The sequence below is a fragment of the Dendrobates tinctorius genome, unplaced genomic scaffold, assembly GCF_039654945.1.
Source record: "Dendrobates tinctorius isolate UK_male_01 unplaced genomic scaffold, ASM3965494v1 ptg000028l, whole genome shotgun sequence".
Lineage (NCBI taxonomy): Eukaryota > Metazoa > Chordata > Amphibia > Anura > Dendrobatidae > Dendrobates > Dendrobates tinctorius.
Genome location: NW_027361696.1, coordinates 44,456,241 through 44,473,165, shown reverse-complemented (window position 1 = coordinate 44,473,165; position 16,925 = coordinate 44,456,241).

The following is a 16,925-nucleotide window of genomic DNA, read 5'->3' as shown; positions in this document are numbered from 1 at the left end:
GTAGTCCTTTGCGAAAATGCCCGTGATGACGTCCGTTCTCGCGGGATCGCGATGTCTCGCGGTAATTCGCGATGACGTCGCGAGAATGACCACGAGACTTCGCGATCCCGCGAGAACGGACGCCATCGCGGGCATTTTCGCAAAGGACTACTGGGAACGGATGCGTGGAGAGGCGGGAAGGCTGCGCGGGACGTCGGAGGGTAAGAATAACAATATTTTTTATTTTTAAATTCTATTTTTTACAGGGATATGGTGCCCAAAGCCCGGAGGACAGTCTCCTCTCCTCCGGACCATGGGTACCATCCGCAATTGTTCTGCTTACTTTCCGCATGGTGTGCACAGCCACATGCGGGAAGTAAGCGGAACAAAAAAAATGGCAGCACAGGAATCGCTGCAATACTCGCATCCCCATTCATTAACATTGGACTCGCTAGACTCGCAACGAGTAGCGAGTTTCCGAGTCGGACTCGTTAGAGTCTAGCGATTCCGAGTATTTCAGGATTCGCCCATCCCTATTGAGAATGTGATTGGTTAAGAAGGAACTAAGATTGATATTAATGTGTCAGGGAAATAGTTAAAAGTGATGATTTGAAGCAAGAGGTCTCCCTGCTAGATGACAATTGTACAAGGAGACCGAGAGTCGCAGCCCCCACCTCTGCTCACGGCACCTATTATTATCCGCAGCCAGCCTCAATCCCCGTTCACCCGATCCAGAGGAAAAAAAAAAAATGTTTTCATAAGACTTTAACCTACTCTGTTCCGGAGAGAGAGAGAGAGAGAAAAAAAAAAAGCAAGCTAGCAGCTGCTTCAGTACCCCCCCCCTCAGACTTCAGCTAGTGGGAACCCTGCTCCTCAGCCCCTCCATGCTAATTCTCGTTACTGCTCAGTTCGTGATCTCTCTCACATGTCCAGTAAATTTACTGGGGGTAGATTTATTATCACAGTTCCGCTCCAGAATACAATTCCAAGATGATGGGCAGATGGTTTTAATTGTTATATAATCCCTATGTAGATGAAGACAGTGAGGAAATCTGTATTTTGCATGCCCTTCTTACGGTTATGATGGCCCTGATAGGCCCAGATCCACCCCCAATATTGCCTGAGGATCAACGACTCACCCCATACCTCTCAGAGATACCATCTAAACTCTGGTCAAAAGGGTCAAATGATATAGGGAAAATGCCTGTAGAACCAGTAAAAGTGTTTCTCAAACCTGGTGCCTAATCCTCATACTCTTTCGTCCCAGATACCCCAGGATGCTGCTTGGTTTACAGTCATCGATCTTACCAATGCCTTCTTTAGCATTCCGTTACACCCAGACTGTCAGTTTCTATTTGCATTCACTTTTCAGGATTGACAGTTAATATGGACAGTTATGTCACAAGGGGCCCAAAACAGTCCCAACCAGTTTGCAAAAAAATATGAGCAGGTGTCTTTTGCCATTGTTGCCACTGTTAGCCTCCTTAAGCATCTGGCAGCACTGAACTGTCGGGTTTCAGCCTCGGGACTTCAGTTCTGCCTTGGTCAAGTGATATTCTTGGGTCACTGTCTCCTTCAGGGTGCCAGACACCTCGCAGAAGAAAGAAAAATAGCTGTCAGCTCCCTTCCTTTCCCAAAAGATGAAACTGAACTCCAGCGTTTTCTTGGACTATGCACTTATTTTTGTCAGTGGATACCGGATGCATCCCGCATAATGCAACCCCTTTACAATGCTTTGAAAGACGGCATAATGAACTATAAGGAAAGATGGCAGTGATGAGGATTACCTCCAACATGATTGTTCCCAACTTCTGACTGAAGAAACAGCTACTCCACCAAATGTCAGTGAGAATCCACTCCCAAATCCTGATCTGGTGTTATACACGGATGGTTCAAGATATGCTGATGAGTTTGGTAGATTCCACACGGGATACGCTGTTACCACAGAGGACACTGTAGCGCATGCAGCTGCGCTCCCGCCCTCACAGTCAGCACAAGAAGCAGAACTCCAGGCTCTGTCTACTGCATGTACTTTGGCCAAGAACAGACGCGCTAATATATTCACGGACTCACGGTATGCATTTGGTATTGCTCACGATTTTGAGGCTCTTTGGGCCAATCGAGGGTTTATTACCACTGCCGGAACCCCAGTGAAAAATGCTGAAGCTGTTAAAACCCTCATGGACTCAATCAAATTACCTACTCAGGTGGCCATTATCAAAGTTAAGGCGCACGGTCCTAGGACCAGTCCACAGACTGTTGGCAACACATTTGCGGATATGCAAGCAAAAGCCGCCGCTCTCTTACCCGTTGAACCAACCATACCAACTATGGTGACCACACGCTCTCAGCGTAAACAGTTACAAGAAGCACTGACCCTACAAGAACCTGAGGATCTACAGCAGACTGAAGTTTTCTGTCAAACCCTGCGAGACCGCTTAATGATGATGCAGAGAATGTCTCCAAAGGAAGAGGTGAAGCAATGGAAGACTGATGGGGCATGTATGGATAATGGTCTCTGGAAAAAGGACCGACTTGTGTGTCTCCCTAAGCGGATGTACCTTGCTATTGCCATATGGGCACATGGACCTATATATCGAGGAAAAAATCAGGCCCTCGCACTGGTGCAAAAATCCTACTGGGCCCCGGTTCTCCAGTTGGCCGGAAGCATTCCCTGTTACCAACATGACTACAAAGACCTCAGCGAAGAAACTGGTGATGGAAGTTATATGAAGATATGGGGTTCCAGAAGTTGTTGAAAGTGATCAAGGCCCGGCCTTTTCTTCTCATGTGTACTAAGAAGTTCTGACAATGCTTGGATCCACTGTAGCCCTACATACACCGTACCACCCACAATCCAGTGGGAAAGTTGAGAGGTTGAATGGCACACTGAAGGGACAATTGACCAAAATGATGCAGGAGACTACGGCTCCATGGCCAGAGCTCCTACCCATTGTACTATACCATATTCGTACTACCCCTATTGCAAAATATGGCCTGTCTCCATATGAGATATTGTTTGGTGCTAGGCCCCCAGTTGCAAATTTCCAGCCTTAGCAGTTATCAGAAGAAACTGACCGTGCTGTTCAATATGTTATTCTGCTTAGTAAAAATCTTGCTAACACCTATGTTCTAGTTACCTTTTCTTTTCCAGATTCAGCAGAAACCGACACCTGTCATAACCTGAAGCCTGGTGATTTGGTAGTCGTGAAAAGGCATGTCAGGAAGCACAGACTAGAACCCTTGTATGACGGTCCCTATCAAGTTCTTCTCATCACCCAACAAGTCAATAGCAAATAAAGGGGACATAATGTTTTGGTTTTCCGCATTTTTCATATTATTATTATTATTGGTAGAAGTTAGAAGTTAAAGTTAGAAGATATTCAATGACTCAGAGATTAATACGATAAAGACAATGATCGTAATAAGGACAGTTGGTGGTCAGACACCTTCTCCTTTCTCAATCCAGCCAATTGGTTTAAGGGAATAGGGGGCTGGATAGCTGGGATCTTACAGAGCTTGTTACACATTGCTGCCTGTATCTTTGTTCTTTATGTGATACTAAAACTTGTTCTTTGGTGCGTTTCTGTATGTATTAGGAAATTCTGCACTAAGACAGCTAATGACGATACCAAAGGTGTTGTTGCCCCTGTTCTTCTCTGCACCGATCTCAAAAGGCTACTTGATGAAGATGTTGAAGCCAAGCACATGGCTACCTACAAAAGATCCCCACCACGGTCATCAAAAATTGTTATTCGTGAACTGCAATATACAGGGGGGACGGGTGCGCCGCGACAGCCATGACTGATAACACGGCATCAGTCATGTGAAGACCAGTACCCCTCAAGCTGTTAGCTTGGGATAGCACCTCTGATGCTGCATATGTGTTAAAAAATTTTTATCTAGGGGGGAATGTGAAGGGTTAATACTAAAATCAGAGTTGAAGTTTCGTTTTATCCATTCTTTGGAGGTTTTGTTTCTCCGTTTTTGTTGCTGTAAGATAAATTTTTATAATTGGCATGGGCTGTCATGAAACCAGACTGTTCCCATCTGTATAAGATAAGGGAGGCGGAGGTGTAAAACTCTGAAGAATATGCCACTACTTTCTATGCTATTTAGGTACGGACATATATGTAGTTTCCGGTTTTCTTGCAATATTATTGGCTTACAAAGTGAAATGATGCTATTGGTACTTGAGAACCTTGCATAATTAAGCAAAAGATTATAAAAGATGTGACTAAAATAAAGGGGCTTAGTGATCTGCCTCGATCCTCCCGTACAGAGACCCCCGTCTCCGTGTGGTCATTCCCAGTTGCTAGCAATGCCCTGTGAACTAATTTGGACATCACTGGCTCAACCGTGAAGGGTTAATTTAGCCCTACCTCAACAGTAGTAGACTAATTTTGGCTTCAATGTCCACATATCTTTTTTTTTAAATTCCAGGATCAATCATCATTATTTTATTTTTAACCTTGCTGTACAATAGCTTGCTTTTAAGCCTGACAAGTTGTATCTGCATGTCACACCATTTTGGGTTGCATTCAACTTAATCAATGAAAGAAGAGCAAGGATCTAGCTCATCAAACTGTGAAGTGAGCAGCCTTTATGAACATGGATACAAAGTGAAGGATAAAATGAGGCTTCTTCACACAACGGGTGGCATCAACGCGTTTCGAGTCACATCGCATGCTTAATCATTTATCCTTTTTCTTCTTTTATTTATTGCCTCCATGTTTTTACACAGCATTCTCCTAGCTCAGCACAAGCAAATGATATGTCATATTGTAAGCCAGATTCATCTTATTAATTCAACTTAATAGAAACAGGCAACATACAGTAGTTTCATAATGATGTGAGACACTGCAAGAGGAATTGGTGCAGTGGGTCACAGGCAAAAAAAACCTTCTCCAAAATAGCATGAGAAAGACAGGAGCAAACAGCATATCAAGACATAGATTGCAATTTTAATAGACAATGTTTAAAGGTAAAAAAATAATACAAAGTGTACATATAGACAAGTAGATGCATGAGAACCATAAGTAAATCAGAAACACCAATGGACTGTCATGAAAAAGGATGGTAGCAATCCCAACACACATTTTATGTGCTTGAATAATGCTTTTTCAAAGCGTCATTTATGAAGCACACAAAACGCGCATCGGGATTGCTGCCATCCATTTTTTGACAGCCCGGTTTCTCTGTACACTTTGTATTAATTGTTTACCTTTAAACATTGTCTATTAAAATGACTATTTATACCCTGATACTTCAACTTAATACCTAACTTTCATTTTATTGATTGAGTCTGAAGCAAAAAAACAGCAATTCTTCATTTTTTGTTTTAAATGTTATGCTTTTCATGTGCTACAGAACTGAATTGTTGACAGGGTTTTACCAAGTCTGGAAGTTATTCTATGTCTACTTGATAGGGGAATACATCACAAGCCCTCAGGTCATAACTATTTTGGCCACCGTCAAACTTGACAACAAATTTTTGAAGAGCCTTGTGTGAATGGAGTAGTGGTTGATAATGCACACCTCCCCTTAATTCATTCTGTCTTCTAAATACCATAAAATTAAAGTTGTTCATCAATGGAGCTATTTAATTTTTCACTCGTGCATTCCAAAATGCAGTTTTCACTGGCAGCATTTTGGAGTGCATATGATTTGTATTAAATTTTTATGAGTTGAAAAAGACAAAAACTGCAATTCTGGCAGAATGTTGTAGGATGTGTTCATGGTGTTTGTCATATAGGATGAATTCTTGTTCTTTTAAAGGGAATCTGTCACCCCTTTTTTTAGATATCATGTAATGATATCATTCAATTGTGTGTCACATAAGGATTCTCTTAGTACTTTTTCTTCCCCCTGACCCCGCACCTTTCATGCATAAATACCTTTTTTTTATATCGGTTCACATGTATGTAAACTGCCGCTGTCCAGTCCGATGGGCGGGGCTTATTCACCTGCTCCCCCCTCCCTGTCTTGCTCTACGCATTTCTTCTTGTGTAGAGCAAGACAGGGAGGGGGGAGCAGGTGAATAAACCCTGCCCATCGGACCGGACCGTGGCAGTTTAGATACATCTGAACAGATATAAAAAAGGCATTTATGCATGAAAGGTGCGGGGTCAGGGGAAAGCAAAAGTACTAAGAGAATCCTTATGTGACACACAATTGATATCTCAAAAAAGGGGTGACAGATTCCCTTTAAGATATGGGTCAATATAATTATAGTGATACACAAATTATAATTGTTTTTTGTGTTTTTCCTTCTGCACAAGAAAAAAACTTTTAAAAAAAAGTCTTGTTATCTTCCTCTGTCAGCCATAACTTTTTACATTTTTTCAAAGTACACAGTTTGTGTTGGGCTTATATTATGCATAATAAAGTGTAATTTTATTGGTGCCATTTTGTAAAACATTCAAGTTTATAATTTTTTTTTATTTCACACTGCGTAAGGCAGGATGTTTTTTTTTTTGTTGCTATTTTCTGAATGAATAGTCATATAATGTTATAGTCCAAATGGTTGCAAGCTCGTCAATACAAAATATATGTCTCTTTGAGTGGGTGCAAATTGATTCCAAAGCCCCAGTCCAACAGCCAGATCAGTGATCAATGGCCACTAGACAGGAATCATGAGGAAACACTCCTACATCCTGGCATCGGCACCCTCTTTTTAATTAGCCGGCCTGATGAGCTATATAATATGCCGAAAAGTAAAAAGAGTAGCCTTAGATGAAGGAGATCTCACAACTTCTGTACAACAGCCAGAGGTTACAGACCCAGCTGCTCGAATGGATCTTGAGAATCAATTCAGTCAAACTGTTCTTAGTGTGTTAATAAAGTACTACTGAGTGTTAGGCATCAGGATTCTCCTGCTGTGCGTGATGGATCCCAGGAGTTGTCTAATGTTGTGGTCTCCCATTCTGGTCCAGCCGCTGCAGGTGCTGCTCAGCACAGACATGAGTCCTAGTGGCTTGCTCGGGCTTGTGATATACGATTGGTTACTGCTGGCTCTCCAGCCAAGTCTATGGTAACCAGTGTTATTCAGGTGCAACCTTGCGCTCAGTAGTCTAAGTCCAGAGATCACCTAACTGAGCATATCCGTGATGTGGCGTCCTCGCCTCTTAAAGATGGTCGGACATTAGCTGCTCTGGTGATGTGGCAGCTCTGGATTGGCCCATGGGCGATGTGACGGCCAGCTGGGTGTGAGTTATTTGGTTGGAGCTTTGGGTTTAAAAGGCTCTCAGCGACGCATACGAGCGTGCTAGTATCATTCATAGTAACATAGTATTTAAGGTTGAAGGAAGACTTTAAGTCCATCTAGTTCAACCTATAGCCTAACATGTTGATCCAGAGGAAGGCAAAAAAAACCCATGCGGCAAACACTAAGCTCCACATTGGGGAAAAAAATTCCTTCCTGACTCCACATACGGCAATCAGACTAGTTCAATGGATCAATGCCCTATCAAGGAATCTAGTGTATATACCCTGTAAAATCATACTCTTCAAGAAAGGCATCCAGTCCCTTCTTAAATTTTAGTAGTGAATCACTCATTACAACATCATATGGCAGAGAGTTCCATAGTCTCACTGCTCTTACAGTAAAGAATCTGTGATTATGATTAAACCTTCTTTCCTCCAGATGTAGAGGATGCCCCCTTGTCCCCGTCACAGGTCTAAAGGGGGTTTTACACATAGCGATATCGCTAGCAATATCGCTAAAACGTCACTGATTTTGTGACGTTTTAGCGATATTGCTAGCGATATTGCTATGTGTGATACTTACCTCCGACCGGCTCCCCCGATGTCCATCGCTGATCGCGCGAGATCGGGCGGCTCCATTTCTCGTCGTCTGCTTCCTGCTGAACTTCCTGATGTGTGAGACGAGTGACCCTGGACGCGGGTGGGAGGACGTCAGGATCGCTGTGTGTGAAAGGTAAGTATCGTCCCCTGCGTCGCTGCTGCATCGCTGTGAGATCTTTCTGTGTGAAAGCTCACTAGCGATCATTTAGCGATGCACCAGCGATCCTGACCGGGTCGGATCGCTGGTCGGATCGCTGGTGCATCGCTAAATGTAAAAGGGCCTTAAGAGTAAAAAGATGATTAGAAAGGTCTTTGTACTGTCCCCTCATCTATTTATACAGTGTAATAAGATCACCCCTAAGCCTTCATTTTTCCAAATTAAATGATCCCAAGTGTAATAACTTGTAATTGCAGACCACCCTATTGCTCTAATAACCTTGGTCACTCTTCTCTGCACCCGCTCTAGTTCAGCTATGTCTTTCTTATACACCGGAGACCAGAACTGTACACAGTATTCTAAGTGTGATCGCACTAGTGACTTGTATAGAGGTAAAATTATGTTCTCCTCATGAGCATCTATGCTTCTTTTAATGCATCCCATTAATTTATTTGCCTTTGCAGCAGCTGCCTGACACTGGCCACTAAATGTGAGTTTGTCGTCCACCCATACACTCAGGTCTTTTTCAGTGAGTTTTGCCCAGTGTTTTACAATTAAGCACATAATTATACATCTTATTTCTTCTGCACAAGTGCATGACCTTACATTTATCTCCATTAAAGCTCATTTGCCATTTATCTGCCCAAGCGTCTAGTTTACATAAATCTTCCTGTAATATTTAATTGTCCTCCTCTGTATTGATTACCCTGCAGAGTTTAGTGTCATCTGCAAATCTTGAAATTCTACTCTCTATGCCCCCTACAAGGTCATTAATAAATATGATAAACAGAAGCGGACCCAACACCGACCCCTGCGGTACCCCACTGCTAACTGCAATGCAGACCGAGTGTGATCCATTAACCCCTTTCCGACATCTGACGTACTATCCCGTTCAGGTGACCCGGGCTCATATAACCATGGACAGGATAGTATGTCTTGCCCTTTAATGCAACGCTATCCAAGGAAATATAATTGTTTTAATCTGTGGGTTTATTTTTTAAAAATCATTATTTTTTAAAATTCACCGCCACCACCAACACTAAAGAAATTAATTTTTTAGATTTAAATTTTTTTTTAGAGTAAAATACAATTCAGACCCAAACCTACAATAAACCCACAGATTCAAACAATTAGATTTCCTTGGATAGTTGCCACCTCCCAAGTTGGCTTATAAATGTTCCCAAGAGCCAACTCATAAGAGCCCATAGAAACTGTTCAAAAACGCAGGATTTTAACTCAGAGGCAGATACTTTAACAATGAAATTCTATCACAAAGGTTATGATATAAATTCGCTGATGGAAACAAGAAAGCTGGTGGAAAACAGGCCACGGGAACAATTACTCCAGAATAAAGAGAAAAAAAGTAATTATTCATTAACTGATGAAGTTCCCTTTATCACCCAATTCAATTCCAATGCTAATATTCTTAAGAGAATTGTATGTAAACACTGGGGTATTCTGAAAGAAGATACAGTCATTAGAGAAGAACTACCAGAACGACCCAGATTTATATATAGGAAGGCTAACAACTGGGGCAACATAATAGCCCCCATTATTTCTAAACCCTTAACTTTATCCGCCTCTCATCAGCAACAAGTTCTTTCTGGTTTTTATCCATGTAGAAAGTGTCAACCGTGAAAAAAACTGGATACTAAAAAACAATTTAGTATTTCCAACAACTCTACTGTTGTTGAGATTAAGGACTTTTTCACTTGCACCACGCAGGGGGTAATATATTGCATAAAATGCCCCTATGGTAAATTATATATAGGGCGAACTATACGCCCAATGACCCTGAGGATAGGGGAGCAATTGCACAATATTAGTAATAGATAAATGGGCCATCCTTTATCAAATGACTTCTTATTGCATCATAGAGGCTCACTTAAAGTTATTATAGTAACTGGGATTAAAATAGTTAAGAAAAGTTGGAAGAAAGGGAACTATATCCATCAAATGTCTAGAGAAGAAAGCAGGTGGACTTTGAACTTGACACCTTAATACCAAATGGCCTCAATAGCGAAATTGAACTGTTTGCTTTTAACACATAACGCAAGATTACAGGTTTTGCATGGTATATAAAGCGCCTACAGCATTAACTGGACCATCCCTGATGAAGGAATCAGTGTGATTCTGAAAAGCATTTGATTTTGGTCCTCTGTGCGCTCCGTAGCCAGTCACATGAGTCATCACGTGTCCGTGATGTCACGCATGGTCCTGCAGCTTCTCTGCACCTTGCTGGCTTTATTCCAGATACTGTGCCTACGCTGCTCTCACGTGGCAGTGTGTCAAATTCCAGAGGGGAAGTCTGTCACCGGCCGAGACAGCGCCCCAATAGATTAAGAGCATTATCATTTCTCCACCCCTCTCTGGAAAGGATCCGTACTTTATGCTAGTACAATCGGTCTTGCACAAAAAAGATACCTGCTTTCAAAAGGACCTTTCTTAAAGCTGGGACCACTACAGCAGTGCGGGCATATGCCTACATAAAGGTAATTAAACCTTTGTTTACCCTCTTAAACAAACTGTATATAGCTCTGCACAATTTATTCCATATTTTTCCACATAGGATATCTATATTTGTTGGTGCTACCTCACCCCCCCCTTTTTCCAGGATATATATAGCGCAAATTTTAACCCATAGATATATAACATAGATAATGTAGCATGGTGGTTCAGTGGTTAGTAGTGATGGGTGACCTTTGGATATTTGGGTCCAGCGGCTTCGCCCGAACATCTAAAGAAGCTTGGTTTAGGCATTAGAACAGTACCCGAACCCAGAGCCAGACCACATTCAGATGAATGGGGGGCCTGAACACCTGTTGTTTGCCATGCTGTCAGGTGCATGACAGCACAGCAAACACAGGCTCTGATCGGCGTTAATATCATTATTGTAGGTCAGAGAACTGCAGTTCCCATGCTATCAGATGACAGAGTGAGCCAGCAGCTGTGACTGGAGGTAAAAAGGTTACCTCTGGTCTCCGGTGTCTGCTGAAGAGAGAGTACTACTCCTATCAGCTTACACCTGCTCTCGCTGAAAACAGCAAGAGCAGGTGTCGCTTATGGGAGTATTAATCTGTCGGTACCTGTGCTATAAATAATTTAAAAATAAATGAAGTAGGGTCTCTTCTATTTTTGATAACCAGCACAGGCAAAACTGACATCTTCAAGCTGCAACCCTCAGCTGTCAGCTTTATCATGGCTGGTTTTCAAGAGCAGAAGAGTCTTTATGCCATTTTTTCAATTATTTAAATAAATAATTTAAAAAAAATGGTATGAGGTCCTCCCATTTTTAACAACCAGCCAAGATAAAACAGAGAGCTGAGGGCTGATATTCTCAGACTGGTAAAGAGCCATGGATATTGGCACTCCCCAGCTGAAAAAAATGCAGCCGCAGCTGTCCTAGAAAAGGCACATCTATTAGATGAGCCAATTCTGGTGCTTTGACAGGCTTTTCGCACTTGCCCTAATGCAGTGGCAAGTGGGCTAATGGTTGTGCGGTAGATGTCAGCTGTTTTATGGCCACTGACATCAAGCCCAGGGCTTAGTAATGGAAAGGCATCTATAAGATGCCCCAATTACTAACCCCATAGTTAGACTGTAAAAAAGAACAACCAGAATAAAATCCTTTATTTGAATGAAAGACGCAGACTCCTTTATTCCCGGCTGGCGCTGATAGTGGTCACCTCACTGATTTGACCACTATCCAAATTATGAGGATTGTCGTGGAACTTATATTTACATAAGACAGGTGAAAGATGTGGTTGTTTATTATTTTTTTACAGAGGACATGGGCTTCAATGGATTCGGCTTAAGGTGAGTATATGTTTGTTTAATATTTTCAGTTTTTACATGGGACAATGGCTTTAATAATAAGGTGAGTATAACTTTACTTTTTATTTTTATATAAATGTGTAAAACATGGCGTTGATTTTTATTTCAAATAAAGGATTTTATTCACACTGTGTGTTTATTTCCAAACTTGCTTTGAGGTTAGTAATGGGGTGTCTTACAAATGCCTCTCAATTACTAACAATTGGGCTTGATGTCAGTTGCCAATGCAAAGCTGGCATCAACCTCACAACTATTATCCCACTTGCCACCGTCACAGGGCAAGTGAGAAGAACAAGGCTAAGTGCCAGATTTGGTGCATCTAATTCATGCTCCATTTATGGGGCAGCAGAAGGATGATTTTCTTAGCCTGGGAGGACGGTCAATTTCCCTGGCCCCTTCACTGGCTATTAATATCAGTCGACAGCTGTCGGTTTAGCCTTTTCTGGTTTGAAATTATGAGGGTACCCTACATCATTTTTTTCTATGGTCACTTCATAAAATAACCACTAAAGGATAGCCAAACAGCTGTGAGATGGTATTAATAGCCTGGAAACCTTTAGGGATATTGCCCTCGATCATCAGCTCTCAGCCGGTGGACCTCAAGCTGCTGTTTTCCTTTATTTTTTTTTTATTTATTAGCAAGTACAGTAAAATACACACCCAAGGTAACCTTAGTTCTCAACTTCCAGGTGTTTCAACAGCTGTAAAATCCAGTAACCTTAATATGTCCCTCAAAGTTTCCCATGAAGTTTTCAGGCCTCGCAGTTGCTGGGAAACCCGGTGACTGTGAAATCTGGTAAGAAAGTTTACCTGAGTTCAGGCCACTGGTTCACATAATAGCTCCAGTGCTGGACTGTTGAATGCCAGAGTGTTATGAATGAGTCACCGTAGGAGGCAAAAACAGAAATACTAGCTAAGTCCAGACAACCAGAGAAGTTGGCAGCTATCGGATTGCAGACCCCTGAAACTATCAACAACAACTAGCAGTAGCCGTGGGGGGTTCCTACAGTGCCCTAGACCCCTCGATCACAGCCGGAGAACTAAATAGCCTAAAGAAGAAAGGGAAATCTAAACTGCCCCAGAGCAGACCCCAAAGCAATAGGCAGCCCCTAACATATAATGACGGTGAAGCAAGTTGAAAAAACACTCACACAGATAGAAAGATAGGCTGAGCAAATGATGGGGCCCAAGCTAACTAAATAGGACAGGATAGAAAAGCTGCTGTCTGCAATCCGCCAAAACCCTATAGAAACCAGAGCCAACAGACTGATAGGGAAAAAAGCCCTGAAGACGCTAGGCTTCAAAAAGACTATATCAGTACTCAGGTATTTTCTGAAGACTGAGCAAAAAGGAATTCAGCTCACCCCAGCAGGGAATAGCAGAAATCCAGAAAAACAAGGCAAAAGAGAACCAAAAAAACAAATGCAAAAAGCAGAGCAGAAAACTTAGCTTTTGAGGAGCAGGAATCAGACTGGTCTCCTAGAATCACTCAGAGAAATCACCCGCAAGGCAGAAGGGCGTCAGCTGCCTTATATCAAGTCAGCAATTCCCGTCACCCAGTCATCATCATTCTGCTCAGGTGCTTGGTAATCAGCCTCACTACCTTCCTTCACCAGAAGAGGGAGTTCATCAGACCTCAATGGTGAAGGGGAAAATGAACTCACAACAGTACCTCCCCCTTGAGGAGGGGTCACCAAACCCTCATACACGCCACCAGGGCGATCAGGGTGAGCCCGATGAAAGGCACGCACCAATCTTTTGGCATGAATATCAGAGGCAGAGACCCAGAAATTATCCTCCTGACCATAACCCTTCCACTTAACCAAATACTGGAGTCTCCGTCTAGCCAGACGGGAATCCAGTATCTTCTCTACCTCATATTCCATGTTACCTTCAACCAATACAGGGTCCGGAGGAGCCACCCCAGGAACAACTGGTTCAAAAAACCTCTTCAACAAGGACTTATGAAACACATTATGGATTTTAAATGTGACAGGAAGAGCCAAACGAAAAGAGACCGGATTAATAATATCCAAAATCTTGTAAGGTCCAATAAATCTAGGCTTAAACTTAGGAGAAGCCACCTTCATAGCGATACTTTTTGATGATAACCAAACCATATCACCAACCTTAAACTGGGGACCAATGGTCCTATGTCGGTTGGAAAACCACTGGGCCTTTTCCTGGGAGAGAGATAACTTATCCACCACTTGCTCCCAGATCTGGTGCATTCTCTCCACCACAGTGTCAACACCTGGGCAGGCAGAAGGCACCACCTGCCCTGAAGAGAATCGAGGATGAAACCCAAAGTTACAAAAAAAAGGTGACATCAAAGTGGCAGAACTAGCTCTATTATTTAAAGCAAATTCGGCCCAAGGGCAAAAATGAAACCCAGTCATCCTGATCAGCAGAAATAAAACATCTCAAATACGACTCCAAGGTCTGGTTTGTTCTCCCCGTCTGCCCATTGGTCTGAGGGTGAAAAGCAGAGGAGAAGGACAACTGAATTCCCAGCTTGGAACAGAAAGTCCTCCAAAATCTAGACACAAACTGAACTCCTCTGTCAGATACAATGTTCTCAGGAATCCCGTGCAAGCGAACCACCTGTTGCAAAAACAGGGGCACCAACTCAGAGGAAGATGGCAACTTAAAGAGTGGTACAAGATGAACCATCTTAGAGAACCTATCACAAATCACCCAAATAACTGTCATTCTCTGAGAGACAGGCATATCAGAGATGAAATCCATTGAAATATGGGTCCATGGCCTCCTGGGGACAGGCAAAGGCATCAACAACCCACTAGAGCGAGAACAAGATTTAGACCGGGAGCAAGTCCCACAGGGCTGCACAAAATTCCTAACATCACGAGACAAGGCGGGCCATCCAAAAGACCGACTCACCAGATCTCTAGTACCAAAAATACCTGGATGACCAGCCAATGCAGAGCAATGAACTTCAGACATCACTCTCTTCTTCCACTGGTCAGGAACATACAACTTTCCACTGGGACAACGCTCAGGTTTGTCCTCCTGGAACTCTTCCAGAGCATGTCTCAAATCGGGCGAGATGGCAGAAAGAACTATCCCTTCGCCTAAGATGGTAGCAGGCTTGGTCACCACAGGAGAATCAGCAAAGAAGCTCCTAGAGAGGGCATCTGCCTTGACATTCTTAGTGCCAGGAAGAAAAGAGACCACAAAATCAAAACGTGTAAAAAACAAGGCCCACCTAGCCTGTCTAGGGTTCAAGCGTTTGGCCGACTCCAGGTAAATCAAATTCTTGAGGTCAGTGAGGACCACGACTTGATGTTTAGCTCCCTCCAACCAATGTCTCCACTCCTCAAATGCCCATTTCATGGCTAACAGTTCCCGATTCCCCACATCATAGTTACGTTCAGATGGAGTGAACTTTCGGGAAAAGAAAGCACAGGGATTCATTTTAGATGTTACAGGATCCTTTTGGGACAAAACCGCTCCTGCACCAATCTCAGAAGCGTCCAGCTCTACCTGGAACGGGAGTGAGACATCAGGTTGCCGCAAAACTGGGGCAGAAGTGAATCTTCGCTTCAGCTCCTGAAAGGAAGAAACAGCCTCCGGAGACCAATTCAACACATCAGCACCGTTCTTAGTCAGATCAGTCAATGGCTTGGCAATACTAGAAAATTTTGCTATAAATTTCTGATAAAAATTAGCAAAACCCAAAAACTTCTGGAGGGCCTTCAAAGAAGTGGGCTGAACCCAATCATAAATGGCCTGTACGTTGGCCGGGTCCATTTCAATAGTTGACGGAGACAAAATAAATCCCAAAAATGAAAACCTCTGTACCCCAAAAAGGCATTTTGATCCTTTGATATACAGGGAATTCTCCCTCAAGATCCGGAACACAGTGCGAACATGTTCCACATGAGAATCCCAATGCTTGGAGAAGATCAAAATATCATCCAGATAGATAATCAAAAATTTATCCAAAAAGTCTCGGAAAATGTCGTTCATGAAGCACTGGAAGACAGAAGGGGCATTAGTGAGCCCAAAAAGCATCACCAGGTACTCAAAATGTCCCTCCGGAGTATTAAACGCCGTCTTCCATTCATCCCCATGCTTAATGCGGATAAGATTATACGCCCCCCTGAGGTCAAGCTTGGTAAACCAGCAAGCACGTTTAACTCTGGAGAATAGATCCAAAATCAGGGGTAACGGATACTGATATTTAATAGTAATTTTGTTGAGGGCACGATAATCAATACAAGGCCTTAATGAACCATCCTTTATGGCCACGAAAAAAAAACTGGCACCTAAGGGTGAAGATGATGGTCTAATAAGACCCTTTTCCAATGCCTCCTTAATATAGGATCGCATAGCCTCGTGCTCGGGTACAGATAAATTGAAGAGCCGACCCTTGGGAAATTTACACCCCGGGCTCAGTTCAATTGCACAGTCATAACTCCTATGAGGAGGCAAAGACGCAGACTCATTCTCACTAAATACATCATAAAAGTCCGCCAAATAGTCAGGAACATCATGTGACTGAGGAGAGGTGGAAAAAACCGGAGCCTCACTAAGGGCACACCGACAACCCCAACTCACCACAGACACAGATTTCCAATCCAAAACTGGATTATGAATTTGCAACCAGGGAAACCCCAGAACAATGGTATCATGCAAATTATGCAACACCAAAAATCTGCAATTTTCTTGATGGTCTGGGGTGACCCGCATTACCACCTGGGTCCAAAACTGAGGTTTATTTTTTGCCAAAGGAGTAGCATCAATTCCCCTCAAAGGGATAGGCGTCCGCAGAGGTGTCATCGGAAATCCACAACGTTTAGCAAAATCCAAGTCCATTAGGGTCAGGGCTGCTCCCGAATCCACAAAAGCCTTGGCGGAAAATGTGGACAGGGAGCAGATCAGAGTAATTGCCAGAAGAAACTTAGGTTGAACACCACCCACAGAAAACGTGTGTGCAAAACGTTTCTCTCGTTTAGGACAGACAGAAATAATATGCGAGGCATCTCCACAAAAAAAACACAGCTTATTACGCCTTCTGAACTCCTGACGTTGCTCCCTGGACAAAACTCTATCACATTGCATAGGTTCCGACACTTGTTCAACAGGTGGCAACACCTCTCGTGCAGTCTTGTATTCACGTAAACGC